The sequence below is a fragment of the Dendropsophus ebraccatus genome, chromosome 7, assembly GCF_027789765.1.
Source record: "Dendropsophus ebraccatus isolate aDenEbr1 chromosome 7, aDenEbr1.pat, whole genome shotgun sequence".
Lineage (NCBI taxonomy): Eukaryota > Metazoa > Chordata > Amphibia > Anura > Hylidae > Dendropsophus > Dendropsophus ebraccatus.
In genome coordinates, this window is record NC_091460.1 from 35,218,053 (window position 1) to 35,229,574 (window position 11,522).

Genomic DNA, 11,522 nt, shown 5'->3' on the forward strand with positions numbered 1-11,522 from the left:
TTAGAAAATATAAAAAAATAAAGTTTTGCTCGTTTCCCCCTGTTGTCTCCACACCTCTGCCTTCCCTGATGTCTGTGGACTTCTCAGCAGCTGGGCTGGAGGGAAGGAGCTTATAAAACTTCGGGCGATACCATGGCGGAAGCACAAGTAGGGGAGGCCGTCTGACATATGTGACAACGACGAGGATTCTATAAGAGAATATCAGCTTCTTACTATAGAAAACTACTATGAGACATTGTGTGTAGGATAGTGAGTGTAGAAACATATGTGTAGTGGATGGATAGTCGTGTTACTGTAAGTAGGAAAGCAGTTAGACACCCCCATAAGGAGGGAGATAGTAGATTCCAGTTTGCAGATTATAAACAAAGAACCTCGTGGGAACTTGGGAGTAGCTGAGTGTCTGGTGTGGGCGGTGCTTAACTGCTGCACTACAGGCTGCTCCACAGTACTACACTGCTACACTACAGGCTGCTCCACAGTTCTACACTGCTACACTACAGGCTGCTCCACAGTACTACACTGCTACACTACAGGCTGCTCCACAGTACTACACTATACTGCTACACTACAGGCTGCTCCACAGTACTACACTACACTACACTATACTGCTACACTACAGGCTGCTCCACAGTACTGCACTGCTACACTACAGGCTGCTCCACAGTACTACACTGCTGCACTACAGGCTGCTCCACAGTACTACACTGCTACACTACAGGCTGCTCCACAGTACTACACTACACTACAGGCTGCTCCACAGTACTGCACTGCTACACTACAGGCTGCTCCACAGTACTACACTGCTGCACTACAGGCTGCTCCACAGTACTACACTACACTACACTACAGGCTGCTCCACAGTACTACACTATACTGCTGCACTACAGGCTGCTCCACAGTACTACACTATACTGCTACACTACAGGCTGCTCCACAGTACTACACTACACTACACTACACTATACTGCTACACTACAGGCTGCTCCACAGTACTACACTACACTACAGGCTGCTCCACAGTATTACACTGCTACACTACAGGCTGCTCCACAGTACTACACTGCTGCACTACAGGCTGCTCCACAGTACTACACTACACTACAGGCTGCTCCACAGTACTACACTGCTACACTACAGGCTGCTCCACAGTACTACACTGCTGCACTACAGGCTGCTCCACAGTACTACACTACACTACAGGCTGCTCCACAGTACTACACTATACTGCTGCACTACAGGCTGCTCCACAGTACTACACTATACTGCTACACTACAGGCTGCTCCACAGTACTACACTACACTACACTACACTATACTGCTACACTACAGGCTGCTCCACAGTACTACACTACAGGCTGCTCCACAGTACTGCACTGCTACACTACAGGCTGCTCCACAGTACTACACTACAGGCTGCTCCACAGTACTGCACTGCTACACTACAGGCTGCTCCACAGTACTGCACTACACTACACTACAGGCTGCTCCACAGTACTACACTGCACTACACTACAGACTGCCCCACAGTACTACACTGCTGCACTACAGGCTGCTCCACAGTACTACACTACACTGCACTACAGGCTGCTCCACAGTACTACACTGCTACACTACAGGCTGCTCCACAGTACTACACTGCTACACTACAGGCTGCTCCACAGTACTACACTGCTACACTACAGGCTGCTCCACAGTACTACACTACACTACAGGCTGCTCCACAGTACTACACTGCTGCACTACAGGCTGCTCCACAGTACTACACTGCTACACTACAGGCTGCTCCACAGTACTATACTGCACTACACTACAGGCTGCTCCACAGTACTACACTACACTACACTACAGGCTGTTCCACAGTACTACACTACACTACACTACACTACAGGCTGCTCCACAGTACTACACTACACTACAGGCTGCTCCACAGTACTACACTGCTGCACTACAGGCTGCTCCACAGTACTACACTGCTACACTACAGGCTGCTCCACAGTACTATACTGCACTACACTACAGGCTGCTCCACAGTACTACACTGCTGCACTACAGGCTGCTCCACAGTACTACACTACACTGCACTACAGGCTGCTCCACAGTACTACACTGCTACACTACAGGCTGCTCCACAGTACTACACTACAATACACTACAGGCTGCTCCACAGTACTACACTGCTGCACTACAGGCTGCTCCACAGTACTACACTGCTACACTACAGGCTGCTCCACAGTACTATACTGCACTACACTACAGGCTGCTCCACAGTACTACACTGCTGCACTACAGGCTGCTCCACAGTACTACACTACACTGCACTACAGGCTGCTCCACAGTACTACACTGCTACACTACAGGCTGCTCCACAGTACTACACTACACTACACTACAGGCTGCTCCACAGTACTACACTGCTACACTACAGGCTGCTCCACAGTACTACACTACAGGCTGCTCCACAGTACTACACTTCTACACTACAGGCTGCTCTATACTACTACACTGCTGCACTACAGACTGCTCTATACTACTACACTGCTACACTACAGGCTGCTTTATACTACTACACTGCTACACTACAGGCTGCTCTACACTGCTACACTGCTACACTACAGGCTGCTCTATACTACTACACTGCTACACTACAGGCTGCTCTATACTACTACACTGCTGCACTACAGGCTGCTCTATACTACTACACTGCTGCACTACAGGCTGCTTTATACTACTACACTGCTGCACTACAGGCTGCTCTATACTACTACACTGCTACACTGCTACACTACAGGCTGCTCTATACTACTACACTGCTACACTACAGGCTGCTCTATACTACTCTACTGCTGCACTATAGGCTGCTCTATTTTATCTACAATATATTAGTTGTTTAATCCCAGTCGCTATTGCAGGTTTTGTAGTTTGGACATCGGAGACCATTTGCACCCAGTAAATTTCCTTCCTTATGTGAAGAGCCATGCAGACCACTGCAGCCCCCCATCTGCCATAACTCATTACCACTCCATGATAGTAATAGATGCCCCCCTAGTAATGTACACTGGCTGCTGTTGTTTGGGCCAAAATCCAGGCAAATCTTACATGATGTCAGTATCAAGAGGGCTAAAGTAGTAGTAGTAGTAGTGGAGCACAATGTCATGGAGGAGACACCAGTCTATAGTCTACCATACCACCAAGAGAGCTGTACCATATTATGTGGGTGGTATATTGTTTGGCACTAAGTGGTGGTACTATGGCAGTATTATGTGGACTGTATGTGGTTTGGCACTAAATGATAGTATTGTGTAGGTTGTATATTGTTTGGTACTAAATGGTGGTATTGTGGTAGTATTGTGTAGGTTGTATATTGTATTGTGGTAGTATTGTGTAGGTTGTATATGGTTTGGTACTAACTGTTGGTATTGTGGCAGTATTGTGTAGGTTGTATATTGTTTGGTATTAACTGGTGGTATTGTGGTAGTATTGTGTAGGTTGTATATGGTTTGGTACTAAATGGTGGTATTGTGGTAGTATTGTGTAGGTTGTATATTGTATTGTGGTAGTATTGTGTAGGTTGTATATTGTTTGGTACTAAATGGTGGTATTGTGGTAGTATTGTGTAGGTTGTATATTGTATTGTGGTAGTATTGTGTAGGTTGTATATTGTTTGGTATTAACTGGTGGTATTGTGGTAGTATTGTGTAGGTTGTATATGGTTTGGTACTAAATGGTGGTATTGTGGTAGTATTGTGTAGGTTGTATATTGTATTGTGGTAGTATTGTGTAGGTTGTATATTGTTTGGTACTAAATGGTGGTATTGTGGCAGTATTGTCTTGGCACTATATGACTGTATTACATAGGATAACATTTTAAAAAACAATGTCCCAATCTGGAAAAAAGGAGACCCTATAGACCCCAGAAGTCCTGTGTTTGATGACATTACTCGTCTGTCTAACACATACACAGCGGAGGAACCTTGTACCCTCTCCAGATGGTTAGAGCCCATAGAAGTCACAGAGTACTACATCTATGGTATATATCATGTATACAGTATAATTATCAATACTTATCTATTATCTATCCACGCAGACCACTGCAGCCCCCCATCTGCCATAACTCATTACCACTCCATGATAGTAATAGATGCCCCCTAGTAATGTACGCTGCTGTTGTTTGGGGCATGGTGGAGTAGTGGGGCTTTAAGGGAACCCGTTGGCAGCTTCCTGCATAAAGTTAGGTTTATGTTTTGTTCCAGAGAAACAAAGGAACCAGGTGTTTGCTGTAGGCAGAGTTGCATTTGTTTAAGGAAGCCATTTAAATGTTGATGAAACTTGTCGAACTTCTCCCCGTGCATGACACTGTCTGATGAAGAATGCCTGGCAGCGTCCAAAGTATACTACAATGGGAAGGGAGCAGGTAGAAACACAATTACCTCATGTGGGTGTAGGTGGAGGAGGACAATACTCTGACTATAGTGCTGCTGTCTGCCCCTGGGGGTCTCATTGGAATTTCATAGGCTCTTCCCTTCTCTTATCCCTCAGCTAAACTTTTTAGAGGGGATGTTTGAGGCCTCTGGGCTTCATTGCAAAAGTTTTATCTGTGCCCACGACCTCTTTCTTCTAGCAACTGTTTATTTCCCTGAGAACAAAAGGATCAGGAAGTGGAGATCTCGATACATCTGCCTTCAGGAGGGCCCCATACACCTTAGATTGTTGGCCAAAATCTGCACAATGATCTAATATGTGTAGCCAGATTTATTTTCGGGATGGATGAAGCCACTTATTTCCCTCTATTCATTGAAATAAGCATGTACACCGAGCACAGCTGAGCATGCATGTATATAGAGGAGTATACAGTATACAGTCAATTGTTGTCTGAAGTGTATGGGAAGCATTGGGTCATTTTTGACTTGTATGGATTCTATAGGCTGAAGGCCTAGGTGGCAACCACTGTAAGGGCCCTATTATACAGGCAGATTATTGGCTGAAAATGATGATGTCACCCTGTCTCATAGCGATCAGCCAATGAACAAACAAATTAGCCCATCAAAAATCAATACTGACCACACATCTTCCTTTGTAAAGGTATGTTCACACTAAGTAATTCTCACAGAATTTCGATAAAAATGCATGTGGAATCCGCTCGGAATTCCGTCTGTTAAAAATGAGCATTCTTGGCTCCCATAGGTTTCTATTGGCTTTCCATGCATTAGTGCACACGTCGGAATTTTCAGTCCAGAAATTCCATCCTGCCAGAAGAATCCTATAGAAATCTTTGGGGGTTGAATTCTACTTCAATTCCGCTTGTATTATGCTCAAATTCTGCTCCAGTTCTGCCAGAGCTGAATAGGTGAGGAATTTCAAGCAGAAAACTTTCCTCTTTAATTCCTCGCAAATTTCGTAGTGTGCACTAAGGGTCTGTTCACACTGAGTAATATAGGCAGAGAGCTCCGCCGCGGAATCCCGCCTGCCTCAGTGTCACACAGTGTCTCTATGGGAGAAGGCAAGCGGGATTCCGCTGTGGAGCTCTCCGCCTATATTACTCAGTGTGAACATATCCTAATGGGACACATGTGGTCGATGGGCACCATGTCAATAGGCTTCCATACCATCCCCTATAACGACACCATTGTCTGATTTTCTTCTCGGTTCCCATAGTCACATCTCATTCCTGTTTACAAGGCTCTGACCAGGAAGTCACAATCTGCTGGAATTTACAGCTTGGCGACATCAGGATCTGTTCACACTCCTATTAAGCCATCAGCACCACCACCATCTCTATAATGACTGTAATATATTAATTACTTTCTTCCTTGACTTTCCGGTTAGTCTAAGGGCCCTATTCCACTGGACGATTATCGTTCAGATTATCGTTAAATCGTTCGAATCTAAACGATAATCGTTCGGTTGAAATGCAGTTAACGATTAACGACCGAACGAGAAATCGTTGATCGCTTTATAAGACCTGGACCTATTTTTATCGTTGCTCGTTCGCAAATCGTTCGCGTTGAATAAGACATCGTTCGGTCGTTCGCAATAGATACGAATGCAATAGCGAATAAATAGCGAAGAAAAAACGATCGCAATTACGATCATAAGTAACGATTATCGTTCAATGGAAATGAGTGAACGTTTTCAGGTCTTTCGCAATAGTGGTCGTTTGCGATCGTTAATCGTTAATGATATGCAAACGATAATCGTCCAGTGGAATAGGGCCCTTAGCTGTAGGCCGGAGAATCATGACACTTATAGATTAATTCCTGGTAGTACAACATGTTTAAAGTCAATGGGAAAGAGATTTCCTGTTCAGGAGACCAGCAGGCCTGATGAATGAATGAATGAAAGCCAGCCATATGCATTAAAGGTAATCTAACATTAACGTAGCCCATACTATAGTCTTTTTATTGGCAAATCGGGACTGTGATGCTGAGCTCAACAATGTCCTCAGTTTTCAAATCGGTTGCACCGTTCCAAGAATATGGGCTGAAAACTTTATACGTTTGGTACACTGGTAGCAGTCCAAAGGCCCACAGGTGCACCACTTTCCCTACCCCGATGATAACACCCCTTCATTAACACTAATGCTGATTAAACTGTGACATTGAACCCAGCCTGAATCATCATGTATACTGATGAAGCAGTGTCATTGGCAGGTGGGGACAACAGTGCCCTGGTGGTGCTGGGACAGCAAAAAGTGTACCAAGAAAGCTAATTTGCATATAATGTTTTTGGCCGTATCTCCAAAACAGAGCAACCCATTTGATAATCGAAGATATCGTTAAGCTCAGGACAATCTGCTCATTCAAGAGATTGGTGTAGGCTATGTTAAAGGAGAAGTCTGGCGAAAAGTTTTATTAAAGTATTTTATTGCCTCCCAAAAGTTATACAAATCCCCAATATATACTTATTATGGGAAATGCTTATAAAGTGCTTTTTTCCCTGCACTTACTAATGTATCAAGGCTTCACTTCCTGGATAAAATGGTGATGTCACGACTCCCAGAGCTGTGCGGCCTGTGGCTGCTGGAGAGGATGATGGCAGAGGGATGCTCAGTGTCCCTCCAGTGCCCTGTGTCCCTCAGTGTCCCCCTGCCATCATCCTCTCCAGCAGCCACAGCTTGCACAGCTCTGGGAGTCGGGTCGTGACATCACTAGGTTATCCAGGAAGTGAAGCCTTGATGCAGTAGTAAGTGCAGGGAAAAAGCACTTTATAAGCATTTCCCGTAATAAGTGTATATTGGTAATTTGTATAACTTTTGGGGGGCAATACAATACTTTAATAAAAATTTTCGCCGGACTATAATACAAGAATCCCTTTAAATGAATGCTGGCGTACCCTCCAATAATTGCACTGGGGGAGCTCGACTATCTCCTTTGACAGGTAAAACAAGTCAGACATGCTGGATTTCAACTGGATCCCTTGCTCTTCCTAGAGAGAAGCAGCACCAGTACCTACAAACCCTAATCTCTAAATATATTACATCTTCATGTTGCACTGGGGCAATGTGACATCATATTTCGCAATTGTAAGATCACAATTCTTTATTAAAGGAGTACTCTGGAGGGAAAAAAAAACATATATTTTATCTTAAATTATGTCATAAAATTATACCAATTTGTAAATGACTTCAATTTAAAAATCTCCAGTCTTCCAGTACTATCAGCTGCTGTATGTCCAGCAGGAAGTGGTGTATTCTTTCCATTATGACACCGTGCTCTCTGCTGCCACCTCTGTCCCTGTAAGGAACTGTCCAGAGCAGTAGCAAATCCCTATAGAAAACCTCTCCAGCTCTGGACAGTTCCTGACATGGACAAAGGTGGCAGCAGAGAGCACTGTGTCAGACTGGAAAGAACACACCACCTCCTGCAGAACATACAGCAGCTAAGTACTGGAAGGCTTGAGATTTTTAAATAGAAGTCATTTACAATTTTTTTTTAACTTTATGACATCTTTTTTTCTCTGGAGTTCCCCTTTAATTCCTGTCAAAGTCATATAGCTCTAGTTTTTAGCCCTTGACGACTTTGCATCCTATAGAAAACACCTCTATACGCCAATACCTTATCTAATTGAAAAAGAATTGTATGAATGTCAGCAAGAGGGAAAGGGGCCATATTTCATTAATAATTATAGGGTGTAAGAGTATTCGCCCCTCAGGTATTGTTCTCATTGAGTTTTCTTACATCATGGTATCAGAATTGATTATTTAGGAGCGCTTGCCAATACGAGTGATTGTCACGTGTGTCTAAATCCCATCCAATACAAACAGCAATAATATGTTATACAAGTATGTATATCGTGCCGTTGCAATCACGGCTCTGCTATACCTCAGTTCTGCTCATTCACAGTCATATAACCATTGTGAAAAATAAGGGCAAGCAGCACTGACTAAGGCTAGGGTGACTAGAAGCGTGGCATTACCACAGCTTCCTGGGACACTGTTGTGTTGTTTTCAATGGTTGCTACAATGCGGTGCAGTCCGGGCCTCCAGCTTCTGCACAGTCACATACAGAGAGCTGACTCATATAGTAAAACAGTTGTTTGTGCCACTTTCTAGTAGACTTTGTATTTTTAGTCCTCGCCATAGTCAATCTTACCCCCTGCCGTCATTGACTGGAGACATTCTTGTTTACATCCAGAGGCTGATCTAATGCTACATACCACTGCAAGGCTGCTGGCTATAGGGGGTAGAGAGGGAATATTCATACCGGAGCCCTAGTGCCTTAAAGGGAACCTGCCATGTTGGCAATGCAGTGTGATTAGCAGACATCAGGTTATACTGCAGGATGAGCCCAGCTTATATATATATATATATATATATATATATATATATATATATATAGTAATGCATTACCTTATGCGTCTGCTGCTTCAGTGCTCAGGAGTCCAGTGGGAGGTCCTAATCAGTGATTAACAGCCTTCCCTGTAGGAGAGTGCATAGAAAGTTAAAGGGGTAGCTCAACTAATATAACATATTTAACAAACATCTCTGGATATGCTGCTCTTTCAATCTCATTGTTGATAGCTTGTTGTCTGGGCTACCGACCACTGCTCTGCTTTAAAAGCAATGGCCTAACTGATGTATATGTGGATATAATGAAAATGTACAGAGATATAGTGTGTATTCGCAGCAATATGTATACAGTGGTACCTTGGTTTAAGAGTAACTTGGTTTAAGAGTGTTTTGGTTTAAGAGCTCACAGTTTTTCAAAATTGTGACTTGGTTTAAGAGCATTGCTTTGGTTTAAGAGCTCCCTGTACTGGGTGGGAGGGCGAGTGATGGAGGGGCATGGTCTGCATAGCGGGGTCTACAGCACTGTATTCTGACCCAGGAAGTTTCCCTTACCTTCCAAATCATAGCAGATCCACTTCAGGCTGGGGCTTGCATCAGGGGACAGGACTGTGGGGGTAATCTCTCCATAGCTGTAACCCCTCTCTCCCCGGACAGAGAGTGCTGCATGTATGTGCCCACATCTGCCCTGCTCATTCCTCCATGCTCCCTGCAGTCTCTGTCAGCCCTTGTGTTTCCCATCCTCTACATTACTGTACAGTAACTTATAATATCACATATTCTGCTGTTTCTGAATGTTTGTCTCATCTGTTTTACATGTTATTCAGAATAATAAATCTTTTTTTTTGGGTGTGGAACCAATTGTCTGCATTTCTATGATTTATTATGGAAAAATTTGCTTTGGTTTAAGAGTGGATTTGGATTACAAGCGCAGCCCCGAAACGTATTATGCTCATAATCCAAGGCACCACTTTATACATATGCATCTAACACATAAGAACATATATGCATATGCCCCCAAAGATCTAACACATAAGAACACCCTGGTACTATAAATAACAAATGGGAAGTAGGGGGTCCAGGCTCGGACTGGGCCACCGGGGGGCCGGGGAAACCCCCGGTGGGCCCCGAGCTGGAGTGGGCCCCCTGCTCCTAGGGGGGCCGGGGGCCGCACCTCCCTTTTTAACTGGAAGCGATCGCAACAATCGCTTCCAGTTAAATGTAAGCAGTGTTGTGATTGACAGGGCGGGAAGCCTACGGCTTCCCGCCCTGTCAATCACTCTTGTGACCGCAAGCAGAGATTTGCTTGCGATCACAAGAGTTACGCAAGCTCCGATGTGAAGTCCCGCCGGCGCCATCACTGACCTCAGTGTGCGCCGCGGTGGCTGGGACTTCCGGTATGCGCTGCATGAACCGGAAGTCCCAGCCACCGCGGCGCACACTGAGGTCAGTGATGGCGCCGGCGGGACTTCACATCGGAGCTGCTGTCAGAGAAGAGGACACCGGCGACCGACGGGGGAGCGTGTGGTTAGGTGAGTTGTCTTGTGGTTTTTTTTTATTTTTTATCAGAGGGGGCAAGATAAGGGGGGGGGCTGTATACAGGGGAGGACAACATAGGGGGGCTGTATACAGGGGAGGACAACATAAGGGGGGCTATATACAGGGGGGGACAACATAAGGGGGGCTGTATACAGGGGGGACAACATAAGGGGGGCTATATACAGGGGGGGACAACATAAGGGGGGCTGTATACAGGGGGGACAACATAAGGGGGGCTGTATACAGGGGGAGGACAACATAAGGGGGGCTATATACAGGGGGGGACAACATAAGGGGGGCTGTATACAGGGGGGACAACATAAGGGGGGCTATATACAGGGGGGGACAACATAAGGGGGGCTGTATACAGGGGGGACAACATAAGGGGGGCTGTATACAGGGGGAGGACAACATAAGGGGGGCTATTTACAGGGGGGGACAACATAAGGGGGGGACAACATAAGGGGGGCTGTATACAGGGGGGACAACATAAGGGGGGCTGTATACAGGGGGAGGACAACATAAGGGGGGCTATATACAGGGAAGGACAACATAAGGGGGGCTGTATACAGGGGGAGGACAACATAACGGGGGCTGTATACAGGGGGAGGACAACATAAGGGGGTCTGTATACAGGGGGAGGACAACATAAGGGGGGCTATATACAGGGGGAGGACAACATAAGGGGGGCTATATACAGGGAAGGACAACATAAGGGGGGCTGTATACAGGGGGAGGACAACATAACGGGGGCTGTATACAGGGGGAGGACAACATAAGGGGGGCTGTATACAGGGGGAGGACAACATAAGGGAGGCTGTATACAGGGGGAGGACAACATAAGGGGCTGTATACAGGGGGAGGACAACATAAGGGGCTGTATACAGGGGAGGACAACATAGGGGGGCTGTATACAGGGGGAGAACAACATAAGGGGGGCTATATACAGGGGAGGACAACATAAGGGGCTGTATACAGGGGGAGGACAACATAAGGGGGGCTGTATACAGGGGGAGGACAACATAAGGGGGGCTGTATACAGGGGGAGGACAACATAAGGGGCTGTATACAGGGGGAGGACAACATAAGGGGCTGTATACAGGGGGAGGACAACATAAGGGGGGCTGTATACAGGGGGAGGACAACATAAGGGGGGCTGTAGACAGGGGGAGGACAACATAAGGGGGGCTGTATACAGGGG

The 11,522-nt window shown here is 45.7% G+C and overlaps 1 protein-coding gene across 2 annotated transcripts in view; it reads right to left on the bottom strand.

The window, feature by feature from the left end:
* Positions 1-8,864, bottom strand: part of FAM53A (family with sequence similarity 53 member A) — a 61,033-nt gene extending 52,169 nt beyond the window's left edge. Inside the window, exon 1 of one of the 2 annotated variants that reach the window (XM_069977278.1) lies at positions 8,846-8,864. The gene's annotated coding sequence lies outside the window, so the exon portion shown is untranslated. Of the gene's footprint in view, positions 73-8,845 lie in introns of those variants that run through there. The other variant, XM_069977276.1, reaches the window with a different exon arrangement.
* Positions 8,865-11,522: the final 2,658 nt, after the last annotated feature.